Genomic DNA, 16,441 nt, shown 5'->3' with positions numbered 1-16,441 from the left:
ATACAACAGACTTCAGCAGCACCAGTTTAGACCATAACACCCTGACAGCTCCAAGATGACTGATTGTAAAGACTTTTTATTAACTGAACCACCAATAAGATAAATCAGTCTTGTTTCATGTCCTACTTATAAGAGCATAAAAGTGCTGGAAGCTAACTGGTTAGGCAGAAGATGGATGTTTCTGATATAAAATCCGTTCACATCATTAAATAAATAGTTACTGCACTATGGAAACAGGATTTTTCTGATAATCCCAAAGAATTATGATGCTTCCTCCACAACATTCCAAAGTGAGGACTACCCATTTAACCCCATCTAACCCAGCAGTATGCTCCTTTTTCCTTTAGCCTCTGGTTGACTTGCTTACATATTTTCAAGGAACCCTAAGAAATCCTTGCATATTGATTATGTGATCCACTTTATCTTAAACCCTTCTTTCTCTCCCCTCTGCCCCACCTCAAGAACAAACTCACACACACACACACACACACTTTTGAGTTCATTTCGCATCTCTCCTTCACACTGGAGAACAAACTGCCTGCAGAATAGATTTATGCAAAAGCTTGTACCTGCCTTCTTACATATCCTTCCATTTCCCATACCCACCTCCAACCCTCAGGCAAGTCGCCCTAGTGACTCAGGCAATCTCCGCTGTCACAGAAGAGAGGGAGTTTTTGGACAGCAGCACCCTGCCATTTCAGACTGTAATTCTGAGATTTTGTTCAACTGAGACAATGGAACAGCCCTGACAGAGCCATTAGCTTAGAGCAGAGGTTCTCAAACTGTGGTCCATGAGCGCCATTCAGGTGGTCCCAGATAGCTCCCTCTAAGGTGCATGCCCGGGCAGCCACACACAAGAGAATGAAGAGCCACCCACCTAATTAGTGGAGCCACGGATGGGGGAGTAGGGGGTAGGTGGGAGGGGGCAGTGGGTGAGAAGAGAGGGTGGGGGGGAATTTGGGATGTGCAGGGCTGCGGCGGCCAGAGAAAGAGGAGACTTTCCCCAGCTCCAGGGCTGCAGTGGCCAGAGAGAGATCCCCCCCTCCTTCCCAGCCCCAGCTTGGGCTGCTGTGGCAGGGGAGAGAGGGCACATCCATCGCGTTAGAAAGGTAAGACTACAGATATTAAAATATGAATTGCGTGCTTTTATTTGTAGAACAGACAACATTATTATAAAGGGTTTTCCCTATATAGTGCTTTTCTCCAAAGCGCTTTACAATAGTTAGCTAATGGTACAAACAACATTTGGAAAGATCAGTAAGTGGTCCGCCGAGACTCTCAGCAATTTTCAAGTGGTCTGTGGAAAAAAAAAGTTTGAGACCCACTGGCCTACAGCATTTCAAATGTTCCCACTGACAATGGGGGAAAGGCTCCATTTCCTTTTGGGTTATGTCTACATGGCCTATTTTTTTTGGCAGCATGCAGTGTATGTACCTGCATAGCTCCCCCAGCACGGGTATAAATAGCAGTGCAGCTGGTGAGGGATGGCTTGGTGGAGTAGTGTGTGAAGTAGCTGTAGTCTTACAGTAACACACACACACTCCTCCCTACGTATTTGGGAATGTTAAGGGAATGGAAAACAGTGAGCGTTTGGGGCATATTTCATTTTGTAGCTTTGTGAATACATCAGTCCAGTTTATTATCCAAAGTATTACATTATAGGATCCCATCAATAACATTAGTCTTGCAATGCCCCACCCTGTAGACCTTGATCTGTATATCAGTTGTATTTTTAAACCCCTGGGATGTTTTCCTGTGTTCGGGATTTGCATTGTCAAGGTTCCTTCCCCACTCTGAACTCTAGGGTACAGATGTGGGGACCTGCATGCAAAACCTCCTAAGCTTACTTTTACCAGCTTAGGTTAAAACTTCCCCAAGGTACAAACTTTTGCCCTTGGACTTCCACTGCCACCACCAAACATCTGGGTTTATTTTTGAGAAAGCATTGTTTGGAAACATCTTTCCCCCAAAAATCCTCACCAAAACCTTGCACCCCCCTTCCTGGGGAAGGCTTGATAAAAATCCTCACCAATTTGCATAGGTGACCACAGACCCAAACCCTTGGATCTTAAGAACAATGAAAAAAACAGTCAATTTCTTACAAGAAAAATTTTAATATAAGAAAAGGTAAAAGAATCACCTCTGTAAAATCAGGATGGTAAATACCTTACAGGGTAATTAGATTTAAAACATAGAGAATCCCTCTAGGCAAAACCTTAAGTTACAAAAAGACACAAAGACAGGAATATCCATTCTATTCAGCACAGCTTATTTCCTCAGCCATTTAAGGAAATCATAATCTAACGCATATCTAGCTAGATTACTTACTAAGTTCTAAGACTCCATTCCTGTTCTGTCCCCGGCAAAAGCATCACACAGACAGACACAGACCCTTTGTTTCTCCCTCCATCCAGCTTTGAAAGTATCTTGTCTCCTCATTGGTCATTGTGGTCAGGTGCCAGCGAGGTTATCCTAGCTTCTTAACCCTTTACAGGTGAAAGGGTTTTTCCTCTGGCCAGGAGGGATTTTAAAGGTGTTTACCCTTCCCTTTATTTTTATGACAGCATTTTAATCCTTTTTTTTTACTCTCTGACTTTGGCAGAGTTGAAGACTGAAATGTACCCATGGAACAAACACTATATTGGATGTGGGAGCAGAGCTAACCAGAAGATTCTGATTCAGCCATTAAAATAACACTTTATGGTGCTTTTCATCTGGAGATCAAAGCAATTTACAAAGGTGGCCAAGTATGAGTCCCATATTTACAGGAGCAAGGGGAAATGGTTTGCCCAAGGTCACACAGTGAGCCCGTGGCATTGTTGGCACAGAGCCCGGATCACTTGACTCCATTCTGTGCTCTAGTTACTAGACAATGTTGTTTTCTTATTATAAAAGCTCCTAAGTTTTTAAAGTTCTTTCATAAATGACATGAGCTTAAGTGATTTCTATTGATTTCCTATCACATTAAGTGGGAGACTAGTAGACTCACCTAAACATGTTATTAGTGTAAGGATGTGATATATAGTTACATATTAGTTAGATTCACCTAAACATGTTATTAGTGTAAGGATTTGATTTATAGTTACATTTTATCTATAATATAAAGAAATATATATTGCTTACATCAGGGTCCAATGATCATTTCCTTTGTATTTATGCATGTCGGCTATGAAAATACATAAAACTTGAAGCTGTGACATAAGCTCTCAAGTTCCAGGAAGTGGTAGCGAGGATGATGCTGTCATTTACCAAGATGGGGGCAAATGATGAAAATGTAGGGACTGGGACTGATATTTCTTAAATAAGTAGAATATGGGATATTTTCAATTGTATGGGAGCTTTTCAGGGAATTCAGGTGTAGCAGCAGCCCTGGGTACAGGTACTTCCCCCAGCACAATACATGCAGGACGAGTCGAGCTCTATCTGCTCTCTGTTCCCTTTCTCATACATGCACAGCAACTTGCTAGTAGACTCAGCACTCTCCTGAGCTGCCAAAACCCACAAGGTTTTTGAGCTACGCAGAGATCTTCTTCAGGAAAGTGCTGGGATGGTTATCATAACGGTCCTTTTGATAGTTGTTTTAGGTTTCCTGCATGACCTCTAGGTAGGGTTCCTACTTTTTTTTCTTCCATTTTGTGGTGGCATGTGATGATTTTTTGAGATGGTACCTTCTAGAGTATGTTAGGTGCAGGGGATGGTTCTTGAGTTTTTCTGAGGTCTTTCTGCAGAGCTGTTCAGCATATTGGGAGTTGTATGTAGTGGCCAGAGGGTTATAGATAAGTCTTCTGAGGATGTTTTGTTTGTCACATACATTCAGGAAGTAGATGTCACATTTAGTCTTGCTTCTTTCTTCAGATTGTAAAGTTTCCATTTTAAATGACAAAATTCTATGTCTTCCTTAGTTGTTTGCAGTGTTGTTGTATATTTTATTGAACCAACTTCTGTTGGTGGAAGGTACAAGCTTTTGAGCTACACAGAACTCTTCTTCAGGTCCTGAAATTGGGCCAGTAAAAGATATTACCTCACCTTCCTTGTCTCTCTCATATCCTGGGACCAACATGGCTACAGAAACACTGCAAACTGTGGAAGATATTGAGTCTTTTTAAATCTAGTCAATGCATAAAGATGGATCAGCCAGGAGATGGGGAAGGGATGATTCAGACTGATATTGAGGTAGAGAACTGAGTTGATAGCCCAGATATATGTTTGTAACCTTTCTGCCAGGCCGAGTTGATAGCACCAAGGGCCAGGTTCAGTACACAGGGGTTCCCTCTCATCAAAGCAAATGCAAAACTGGCTTGAACCCCCACCCAGTGACCTGGGAAAATCTTACACACACCCTTGGGCGCCTCAAAGAGGCAATACTTTCCCTCTCGCAAGCACAGAGTTTCGGTGTAGCAGAGAATCTTTAATAACATGAGGTAAACGACATCAGCATTAAATTGGGAAAACACCACAACTAGGGTTGATCAACCAAACCATGAGCAAAGACCCATCCCAGCAAATTGGGCCAGGTCCTTTCCCTCGGGTTCTTGAGTCCCACAACCCAAACGTCTCTTGAGTCCAGCAATCCAAAAATCACCCAAAGTCCAAAAACTCCAACAACCCAAAAGTCCAGTCTCAGAGTTCAAAAGTTCATCTGCAGAGTGTTACACCCCATTCTGGGTGAAATTGGGGGGGGAGGGGAAGAGGTAGGGGGCACCTTACGTGATCTGAAGCTGACTGCCCCGCAGCTCCATAGGGCTTCACTCCGAGCCGCTCCACCAGCCATCCCACGAACTGCTTCGCTCCGCTCCACCAGCCGTCCCACAAACTGCTTCGCTCCGCTCAGCGCAGCGTCCCACAAACAGCTCCCGCCATCCCATGAACTGCTCCACCAGCCAGTCCACAAGCCGCTCCAGCCGTCCCACGAACTGCTCTGCTCCACAATAGATCTTCAGGCTCCCTACTACTTAACACAGTGCTCAGTGATTTCAGCTCTTAGTAATTTTAGCTCTTTAGTGATTTCAGCTTGTAGTAGTAGGAGTCAGTGCTGGTGCACCATAAGGCCAAAGTTAATTCGGCTCAGCACCTGTAGGTAGACTCCTAATAGACCCAAAATTAGCTCTGATGTTCTACAGTAGAGAGAGACAGAAGTGCAATTGATGTTTCAGGCCCTCACAAAGGGACCCACACCACTAGGTACTAATACCTGCCTCCAGCCTCTCTCTCCTCATAGAGTTTTGGAACCCATGTCCCTTGCCTAGTGAGTGCTACTTAGTTGATGGCGAGTCCCTCCATCATAACAAAAGGCCAAGTACAGTTCCACTGTCCTTGATTCCCATAATCAGGGTAATAACAATTTATTCTTCCTGCCCCAATAACAGAGACACTGGGGGATCCCACAGCAGCCAAAGTGACCATTTGGGCAGCTATGGCCTCATTCTAGGCGGGGTGGGTGTGCCTATGCAAATGAGATCAGCCCCTGAAGTTCTTTTTCACAACTCGCCACATCTCACCACCAGATGTCAGGGTGGAGCTCATCCTGACTCTGCTTACATCCTCCCCCCAGCCGAGAATTTGTCATCCCAACAAATCACACTCCCTTTATACCAACTCATTGGTTTCCTCCAAAGGGCCTTAGGAAGCCCACTTTAGCTTCCACAAGCCTGTGTGCTAAATGTATTGGCTCCTCACTAGTCACCCCAGGTGCATCATAAGTTAACCGTTTTACTGGTCTTATCACCCTATCTCATCTATTGAGAATCTCTGTTGCTGTGGTAGGGGGAATATTCTCTTGAGTGACGAATGGAGAAGTTTCATTTGAGGATCCCTCGGCTACTGCCATAGGCCCTTGCACTTCCAGTTCTAACACTGGAGGGTCCAAGGTGCCCAGGACATCCTCTACCTGTGTGTCTCCACTCTCCAATAACCTGTGTGTCATCACATGGGAGGGCCCATCAGCGGCACAGGGGTGTCGTAAATGGGCCTAAATAATTCCGCCATGGGGTTTAGGGCGGAAGAGGGGGAACTCTTGTTTGGTTCAGCTGATCGAGACTGAAATCTTGTCTCCATTCCAGGATACACCAGGGTTGTGTCTTCCTCCTCAGGCTTGTTCTCGGATGTGCTGCATGGGGGTAGGTTAGCTGCAGGGAGCTGGCTGTCCATGTTGGATGGTGGCTTTGGTCTAGCACCTTTATCCTGCCTGGTTGCCCTGTTGTAGCACATCTCATAAGGGGGACTTACTAATTCCCCCACAGGGAGCAAAAGGTTTCCATGCACTGTCTTTATTTGCCCTGAACCCTCTACAGGTTTGATCTTGTAGACCGGCAGGTCTCCCAGCTTTTCTAGCACCAAGTAGCTAGCACTATTGCCTTCCATCTGTCAGCTATCTTGTGTTTGCCAGCAATATCCAAATTTCGCAGTAGAACTCTGTCCCCCGGCTGGAGCTCCTGCAAATGTACCCTTGCATCATATTGATGTTTGTTGCAGTCTACGTTCTTCTGAGCCGCAGATGAAGCTAAGTGATAAGCATCCCGTAGCTTTTCCCTTAGTCTGGATACATATTGCTGATGAGTTTCAGAGCTATCTCCATCCTCTGATACTCCAGATCACAAGCCTATGGGTAATCTTGGTTCTCGCCCAAACATCAAGAGATATGGGGTGACTCCCGTAGCATCGTTCTTTGTGGCGTTGTAGGCATGCATCAAAAATGCAACATGTTGGCTCCAGGTTGCCTTCTGCTCTGGTCGCAAAGTCCCCAACATATCTAATAGGGTTCGACTGAATCTCTCTGGCTGAGGATCACCTTGCGGGTGATAAGGCATCGTCCTAGACTTCTTAATTCCTGCTATCCTCAGCACCTCCTTCAGAAGGTGACTCTCAAAGTCCCACCGCAATCCGAGTGTATCTGGGCTGAGAAACTGAGAAATATTTTTCCCACAATACTCGAGCGACAGTGATGGCCCTCTGATCACGTGTCGGATATGCCTGTGCATACCGCGTAAAATGGTCAGTCACTACTAGAATGTTCCCAGCATTCCTCTTGTCTACTTCTAAAGACAGGAAATCAACACATACCAGTTCCAAAGTTTTGTTGCTGGTGATGTTCTTGAGATATGCAGCCCTCATGGGCAGAGTTTTCCTTTGAACACATCAAGCATAAGTCTCACATTTCCTGCGAACATACATACATATAAATCACACAGCAGTTTGGACAGTGTCTGTCAGAGAAACTAACAACTGTTAGGTTGGACACAGCTGCTTTCTGGAGATCTTGTGGACTCTGCTGATGCTTTCTCTGTTTGATGGTCATCCCTGACCAAAGACAAGGTGGGACTATGGCAAATATGGAGTCTCTTGAATCTGTGTCCACAAAGCCTTATTAGTATGTATATTGCAGTAGTGCCCAAGATGTGCTAAGTGCATTCCAGATACAAAGGAAGACACAGGTACTGCCTTGAAGAGCTCACAGTTTAAAAAGACAACAACAAAAAAACTGGGAATTTTAAAAATAATCAAATAAAACTCTTTGATTTATGTTCAGTAGATTGTTTCCCTGGCATATGGCACCCTCTCAGAGTTTATCTCTTTCCTGGCCATTCAGAAACTATGACCATGTTATCATAATATTAGTGTCTTGTAATAGCCCAAATCAACAAGCACTGTTTGAGGAGTGTATAAAGCAGGTGAATCAGTAATAACTACTTTGCTTGTGCTAAACAGAAACATCACAGGCTTTATTTTATTTATTTATTTACTAATGCTCAATGGACTTTGATTCTCCATGTTTATAAGCTTTCGTGACCTGAAATAATGATGAAGGACATTGTACCTTTCAGCTGCTGACTAGAAAGCCTGCGGTTAATAGAGAACGTGCAGCAGCCCAGATGCTTTGCAAAAGCATATTACTCAGAGGTCCCACAGGAGATGAGACAAGTACTGTACAGCCCTACTCAACCAGCTGGGCCATGAAGTAGCTTTTATTTCCCTGTGTGACGGAGCAGCAAAGGCATTGGGAGGACAGATGCTGAAGGAATAGAAGGGACAAAGGGGTGGAGGGAAGGGGTTTCGTAAAAAGTAATTGAATTACTTCTAAATTAAACAAAATAGAAGAACAAATGTGAAGAGAGTTGAAGGTCCTCCTTGGATTGTATCCCCTAAATTTTCCTGTACTCACATTCAGTTTGAATGTCACCTTACTTATTCATATTATCAAAACCACACTAATTAAGAAACAAAATACTCCAGGCATTTTATTGCTGGCAATTATTTGCATAACGTGTGTGTTATTGGGGGGAGGGGAAAGGGGAGGAACTTGTGACTTCAACCACCAAAGAGGTGAGTAAAAGCTGAGGAAACTACAGTTTGGATTTCTATAATATCTTGAATAACCGCTGCACTTCTATAGCACTTTCCATTGCAGGATCTCAAAGAACTGCTCCAAACACCAAGAAATAAGCAAACTTCAATATTAAGAGAGGTAAATGTTGTTATCCCCACCTCGCAGATAGGGAAACTGAAAAACAGAGAGCGATCAAGTGACTTGCCCATGGTCATGCAGCAAGTGATGTCAGAGCTAGGAAGAGCACTGAGCTCTGCTAACTTCCAGTTCTGTCCTTTAACAACAAGATGATGATTGTTGCTGTGGAATATGAATGTAAGACCGGTTGAAGCTCAAAGGGAGGTTGTGCCTGGGGAGGTTATATAGTCAAGTGCCTCAGGCACTAGGCTGGGACTCAGGAGATCTGGGGGCAGATCCTCAGGTGGTATAAATTGTCACAATTCCATTGATTTATATCAGCTGAGGGTTTGTCTCGGGGTTTTATTCCCTGCTTTGCTACTGACTGCCTGGGCAAGTGACTCTCAGAGCCTCTGTATGCCCATCTGTGAAATGAAGGGCAAATATTATATTTGTCTGTCTTGTCTAATTAGATTGCAAGCTTTTGGGGGCATGAACTCTCTCTGACTATGGCCTGGTTTACACTAGGAAATTAGGTCAGTATAACTATGTTGCTCAAAGGTGTGAAAAATCCACACCCCTGAGCGATGCAGTGAAACCTATCTAGTCCCCCGACATAGACAGTGCTAGAGCCATGGGAGAATTCTCCTGTCAGCCTAACTATCACCTCTCAGGGAGGTAGAGTACCTACACCAACAGGAGCTCTCCCATCGGCTTAGGTAGTGCCTTCACTGAAGCACTATAGCGGCATAGCTGCAACATTTTACATGTAGAAAGCCCTTAGTGTTTGTGCTGCACAGTGCCTGGTACAATGGGCCTCTACTCTTGCCTGAGACATCTAGTGTTACCATAATATCAATTTTTAAAAAGGTTCAGCATTTGGATGCTTATCTGAGTGTTTGGGCTGGACAAGTCACTCCCACCTTCCACATACAATCCCCTTGCCTCCAGGCTCTCCTTGTACATACATTGTCATCTAGGCTGGGGGGCAATAGCCAGAAATTCTGGCAAGGCCTGTTGTGGCCCCTGCTCTCACTTTAGAACTGAATTCAGTGTTGAGGAAGGTCACTCATCACAAGAGAAATATTTAAAAATTGCTAAGAGGTGTGTTGGTCAGGACATCTTCATCATCCATGTGCATTTACTAATGAGACAGCTCTATTTATGTGGCAAACCTATTTCTTAATCATTTTCCTGCTAACAGGAAGACCCTTCTACCGCTGGAGCTTTGCCTACACGCTGCTGTCAGCCAGACATTTCCTGTCAAGCAGGGGCGACAACGCTGGCCTAACCCCTGCCCCTACAAGAATACACACAGGAATGATGAATACTGCACAGAGAGGAAAGTTGGGCTCTTAGTGTAATGCTTTTCATGAAGTGAACTCTCCGCTCACTATAAACGTTAACATGACAGGAAATCAAGATGCTCAACCTTTTCCTAAATATTATTTTCTTAACACAGATCAGACTGCATTTTAATCAGTAGCTCCACAGACAGTTTCTGATTCTACATGTATTTTAGACGGGGTACTAAAGAGAATTACTCATTTTAAATACTTTGCCCCATTTGCAGTATTCATTGTTCTAATAAAACTTGCCTTTTTGTTGGGATTGGAGGTGGTGTAATATTTCTATCTCCCACTCCTTGCCTGTCTTATCTATTTAGAGTGTAAGCTCTTTAGGTCAGGTACTAACTTTTATTGTGTGCACATAGTGTACCTAGCCCCAAACATGGCCAAGGTTTATAAAAGCTATTGCAACATAATTAATATAAAGAACAATTACTTTCTCCGTTTTTTCTCTTATAGGAGAGAACTATTTTATTGGTCTGTCCCAAAGACCAATAGAACCAATAAGGTTTCAGAGAGTTGCTAGGAAAAATGCTGTTCATCCAACAGGCCATTACTGATGGTATGGTAGGACCCTGCCATTATTTTTTCTTTGATACAATGGTTCCTAAAAGCTTGCTCCCCTTGACTCATTCTCACAAGTATTCCATTTTTCTTCCTTTTTTTTTAAATCAATTTTTTATTGAAAACCTGATTTAAAAGCTGCACAAGTATAAACAGAATGATGCCATATAGAAAGCAGTATAATTACAGAGGAAGACTGGTCTTGTGGCTAAGGCACTGGATTGGAACACAGGAAATCTGAATGTAATTGGTTATAAAAGAGCATGATATTCCAAGGATGAAGAACCTCTGTCAAAGCAGTTTTTGCAGCAGTTAGAGGAGAATATTAATCTAATTACCTGGGAGGGGTAAATCTGAAATGCTCTTTTAAGTTGTCACTAGACACAATAAGGAATTAGAACAATTCAGCATGTATAACCTAACCTTGTTACAGTCTTTAGTAGGAAAAAATGATTTGCAGGTCTCTTCTCTACCTTTCTGGGAATCCTTATATCTGGCTGAGCAGTGTTCAGTGCAGATCCCACTTCTGCAATCCCTTACACTGCTAGATGCTGTGTTGGCCCCTGGAACAAATTAGAGCCACCTCAGGACTGCTGTGATTTTCGTTAGATGGTAAAGGTCCCCAATGGGGCAGTATGCCTCCTGAGGATAGCCAGAGCACAGCACCAATCTGACCAAACCCCTGCCATTCTTCTACATCACCTAGTGATTTCCACCTGTGGAGACATCTCAGCTTTCAAGTTAGGGTAGCATTATTGCCCCTTTAAGCCACCAGGCTGGTGAAAGGGGCTGTGTCAGAAGCCTGTCTTGCCCAGTGTTCCTTCCATTCATAGGAGGTTTTTCAGAGCTTTGTATATTCTTGATATAAACCCTTTCATAGGACTTTTCACCAAAAACAGTATTTCCAATCTCCTTTGGTGACCTGCAAATTTATTCAGAGCTTGATTTATATGTGGCATAATATTCCATCTGCAGATATTGGAAAACTGGACATATTTCTCCTTGACGCATCTTTTTTTGTGGAGCTCTGAATATGCTGTTAATAAAGAGTTGTGATAAGATAGATGGCCACTGCTATGTAAAATTCTGAAAAGGCTGTGACCACAACTGTTTGAGTTTATAGCATTGCTGTCAGTGGGGATGCAGGCAGACTTCTCTTGTGCTATTTCAGGATCTTGTCCCACGTATAGAGTGTAACCCTCCTGAAAAAGTGTGCCTGTAATTTTCATGGGTCAGGTTTTGACTTGTCCATTACATTTTTACAACTAGGAAAAGTTTAAATCCATCCGTTTAAGATTGATCCACTGCCCCTCAAAGGGTTTTTTTACCAGTTTGACTAGGCCCAGAAAGCTGTCAAAGCTGTCAACCAAAAGTGGTCAATACTAATAGCACTCTTTATGGTAGAGAGAATGCGCCTCCTCTTCTGTTGTTTAAAGAATTAGCATAGACCATCAGCTGCCTTTGAATTCACTGACCACAAGGTTTTGATGCCTGAAAGTCCTAGCATAGATAGAGCTCCTTTGTCTCTTAAAAGACCCAGAAGGTAGTACTGGGAGATGGCTTTTCTGCCCTTAGTGGGTTTTTCCTGCAAGATAATACAGAGTTCTGTTTCATTATAGGTTCTGTATGTGAGTACGTCAGCAGCTATAAAAAGTGGTGTGGGCTGTGTTACCTTGCAGATAACATCCAGTTTTATGTCTCTATCTCATTGGACCTGCACATTACAAAAATTATACCAGTTGTACAGGGAGGGAAACTGAGGCACAGAAATTCTATTCTCTGTAGGTTCTCATTCTGTGTGTATCAACATACTATCTGAGCACCTGCCAGTACATTAAGCATATGTTACATGTTTGTTTTCTCATCCTTTTCTCATGGGGAGAAATGCATAAGGTGGAATGTTTTATTTTGGAATTTTATGTAAGGCACTTGGCCAACGTCATAGAGTAAGAACTCTGCCACACTTTTTCCACACAGTGAGACCTGAAATACCAGAGATTTTTTTCCTATACTTAAAACAGGTGATAGCTTTGGTATCTCATATATCACTTATGGTAGCTACATATATGCTAATCATTATAAAAATATGTAATAATTACATTAGATGTAATGTATTAAAGACCCAGGACCGTCTTCTCGGATACAACGTTCACCTGTGTATAAGTGGAGTACCTATGCAGCTAATTGTTTAATATGGTTTTGGTGTCACTAAATATGTCACAAAGTAAAGAGATAAAAAGTAATTACTGGGGAGGGGGGGTAGAAATCACCAAAATTATACCAGCAAAGAGTAGTTATTTTTCACCCTCTTGTGAAACAGAACCAAAAATATGTACATTTAACTAGAATCAATTGTATGTAAAATGTATACCAACACAACATTACTGAAGTCTGTAGTGTTTGCTAAGCTAGTGAAAAGACTAATAACTCTATACTTCCACCCTCTGGTCACTCTAAGGTCTGCAAAGCCTCAGCAATTAATATTTCTGAAGAGTGACATTAGCCTTTTCCTCTCTTGAATGTCTTTTAGGATTGAAATCTGTGCGATACAAACAACTAATGAGATCCATGTTTTGATACTTAATAGCAAGTGGCTTCTTCTCTTCAAGAGTTCACTAATCCTTGCTGAGTCTTCCTGTGTAGAAGTTACTTTGTTACTTTTAACGTGGATATTTGGGAAGCTGTTATGTAAGAGGCAACGCTCATCCAGGGAGCCATTCCCATTGAAATAAGCTTGTGTAATTCTTGGTGCATATAAAGCCCAGCAAGCTTCTGCACAAGAAAACTTCAAGCTGTCTCAACAAAAATAGCCAGATTTCAGTTTTTAAATATAACCCTTCTGTCAGGTGGAATTGGCAGCAACAAGGCCATGCTCAATATCCAGGGGTTCCTCTTAATAATAAAAACATAACCAGCTCAAGCCCTTACCCAGTAATCTAAAAAAAATTAACCACCACCCTTGGGTGCCTCTAAGAGGCAATACTTCACCACTCTCAAGAATTGAGTCGGTATAACAAAAGAGAACTTTTATTAAAAGGGAAAAAGAACCAAGCAGTAGTCTGGGAAAACACCACAACCACATTCAAAAGCTTGCCACCATAAACAAACCTGACACCTCAGTGCATTGGGCAGTGCCCTTTACCTCAGTTTCCCACATTTCAGGCAGAAAGTCCGATGAATGAATGTCTCTTTAACACATCACTCCCCTCTCCCTCCACTGCACCCCATTCACTGTTGGCTGTCCTTCATTAGAGAGGACCCAGAGTTCAGATGTCTGTTCACAGGGGTTTGCCCCCCACCCCTGAAAGGGAGAGAGGGTGTTGAGCAATGTCTCTTGGCACCTCTGCAACTGGCTGTTTGCTGCTGCCTCTGTGCTTTTCTCTCCTGCCACTGGTCATTTGCTGTGACTGATTTTCTCTGCTGCCACTGGTCACTATGATGCCATTATTGGATGCTCACTGTCACTTCTGTAGTCCCCAGTTCTAAGGTTCCACCACTTAATGCAGGTCTTTAGTGATTTCAGCTCTTATGACTTCACCGAGTAGCAGGAAACCTCACAGCCAGTACAGTCTATGCATTGTCTTTCATTTCACTGTTGTCCTTACACCAGGTCTAACAGATAGCCTCTAGACCTGTTTAACAGTGACTGAGCTCTAGTAATCATTGAACAGAAACAATGACTCTCACTTAAGTCTAAGCAGCTCTGTCTTTAAACCCTGTAGAGGGGAAGGTTAAATGGTGTCCAGGACTCTTCAGGTGGCATTCCTACCCCCTAAGTAGGAACACCTGTCCCCACCTTCATCTCCACTGGGATTTGGCATCTCTACACCCTGCTTAGCGAGTGAGGTTAAGTTTAGGGTGACAGCCTCAATCATGACAGGTTTCAGAGTAGCAGCCATGTTAGCCTGTATTCGCAAAAAGAAAAGGAGTACTTGTGGCACCTTTTTGTTAGTCTCTAAGGTGCCACAAGTACCCTCAATCATGACAGGCTAATTACAGTTCTGCTGCCCTTTACTTATACAATAAGGATAGCATTTCATTACCCCTGTAGATTCATAGATACTAAGATCAGAAGGGACCATTATGATCATCTAGTCTGACCTCCTGCACAAGAGGCAGGAGGCCACAGAATCTCACCCACCCACTCCTGCGAAAAACCTCTCACTGATGTCTGAGCTATTGAAGTCCTCAAATCATGGTTTAAAGACTCCAAGGAGCAGAGAATCCTCCACCAAGTGACCTGAGCCCCATGCTACAGAGGAAGGCGAAAAACCTCCAGGGCCTGTTCCAATCTGCCCTGGAGGAAAATTCCTTCCTGACCCCAAATATGGCCATCAGCTAAACCCTGAGCATATGGGCAAGATTCACCAGCTAGATACCCAGGAAAGAATTTTCTGTAGTAACTCAGATCCCACCCCATCTAACATCCCATCACAGGCCATTAGGCCTATTTACCATGAATATTTAAAGATCAATTAATTACCAAAATCATGTTATCCCATCATACCATCTCCTCCATAAATTTACCGATTTTAATCTTAATCTTAGGGTAACACCCTCAATCATGACAGGCTAATTACAGTTCTGCTGCCCTTTACTTATACGGTCAGGATAGCATTTCATTACCCCTATACTCAGTACTAAGTGATTTGTAACCCAACATCAGCCCAAAGTGATCATTTTGGCAAAGCAGCTCCATCAGGTTGTGCACCTAGGCACTGTGGGAGTCTCTCTACAAACAAAAAGAAAAGGAGGACTTGTGGCACCTTAGAGACTAACAAATTTATTTGAGCATAAGCTTTCGTGAGCTACAGCTCACTTCATCGGAATGCATCCGATGAAGTGAGCTGTAGCTCACGAAAGCTTATGCTCAAATAAATTTGTTAGTCTCTAAGGTGCCACAGGTACTCCTTTTCTTTTTGTGAATACAGACTAACACGGCTGCTACTCTGAAACATGTCTCTACAAACACGGTGTGTCCGGAAGTCTTTTCCTCCAGCTCCTCACTAGATGTCAGGGGGAGAGCTCATTCAGCCCCTGTTTACATATGCTAAAGAAACTTACACCATCCTGGACAATTTTAGCATTGGCCATTGCTTTGAAATCAGAGGTTTTCAAAGCAATGGCCAATGGCATTGGGCTTGGGCTCTTTTGCCACCATATGGGACTCAAATGAGCACTTAATCTAGCAAGAGAGTCAAAAAAATCAGAGTTTAGGGCCATATGCTCCTGGCATCTGAAAAGACAGAGGAGAAATATCACAGCAATCCAGTGGAAAGTGTGTCTTGGGGAAAAGGCAGTTACCTGGTATCTTGAGCCCCTTCACCCACTCTGCATGTGGCTCTTGTCCCTTCAGCCAAAGGCCAGGGAGTTGAACAGTCACTTTGTTCAGCATGTTCCCCTATCAAGAAAGCAAAAGTTAGGACACAATAGGCAGCATAAATTATTACTGCTCCAAGCATGGTAACTTATATACACCCTGGTTAGGCCATAGAGTGGCAGAGACAACAGCCATGCTGCTTGTGTGATAGGGGACCTGGATGGAGTGCAAACAGCCTGAGATTTGTAGGAAAATGTTCTTGGGTCTCCTAATCTCAGACCTCCAGGAGAACTGCCTGAATTGGCCTTTGACCGTTTCCTCTGCTCTGGCTTTTTCTCTGGCAGGAGAGCATAAAGCAGAATGCTGAGTTGGAAATGAGAATCAATCTTTGTCAGTAACATCTTCCCTTCCATGTGATTTTCCATGGGACAGGGATAATCTGGACTTTAATCTGCTAAAATGAGTTAGAGTCCAGAATAAGAGCTGAGTATTTCTCAAGAGATTTCCAAGCATTAAAACTATTCTTCTGTAGAGCAGTGAACTTATTTTGAAAGGATTTTACACTGGGCTAGCCAATGTAACAGAGTGTCTTGTTAAACCTAGTGCTGGGAACATTGGAAATACCTAGATCGAAATCTATATACTACAAAGAAAAATTAAATGTTTAGGGTAAGATAACAATCTATTTTAAGATATTTGGATGCTTTTGGAAGCTAGCCTTGCACCATCTCCCCCTCCCTTTGGGTGCGGCTATTTCTGTTCATTTGT

At 43.1% G+C, this 16,441-nt stretch overlaps 1 long non-coding RNA gene across 1 annotated transcript in view; it reads left to right on the top strand.

Moving 5' to 3' along the window:
* The first annotated feature begins 3,962 nt into the window (after window positions 1-3,962).
* LOC122459333 overlaps window positions 3,963-16,441 on the top strand; it is a 49,720-nt gene continuing 37,241 nt past the window's right edge. Inside the window, exon 1 of the long non-coding RNA XR_006279948.1 lies at window positions 3,963-3,990. This is a non-coding gene — a long non-coding RNA (uncharacterized LOC122459333). The remainder of the gene's footprint in view (window positions 3,991-16,441) is intronic.

This window comes from Dermochelys coriacea, chromosome 3 (assembly GCF_009764565.3).
Source record: "Dermochelys coriacea isolate rDerCor1 chromosome 3, rDerCor1.pri.v4, whole genome shotgun sequence".
NCBI lineage: Eukaryota > Metazoa > Chordata > Testudines > Dermochelyidae > Dermochelys > Dermochelys coriacea.
This window is presented reverse-complemented; position numbering and strand designations above follow the sequence as displayed.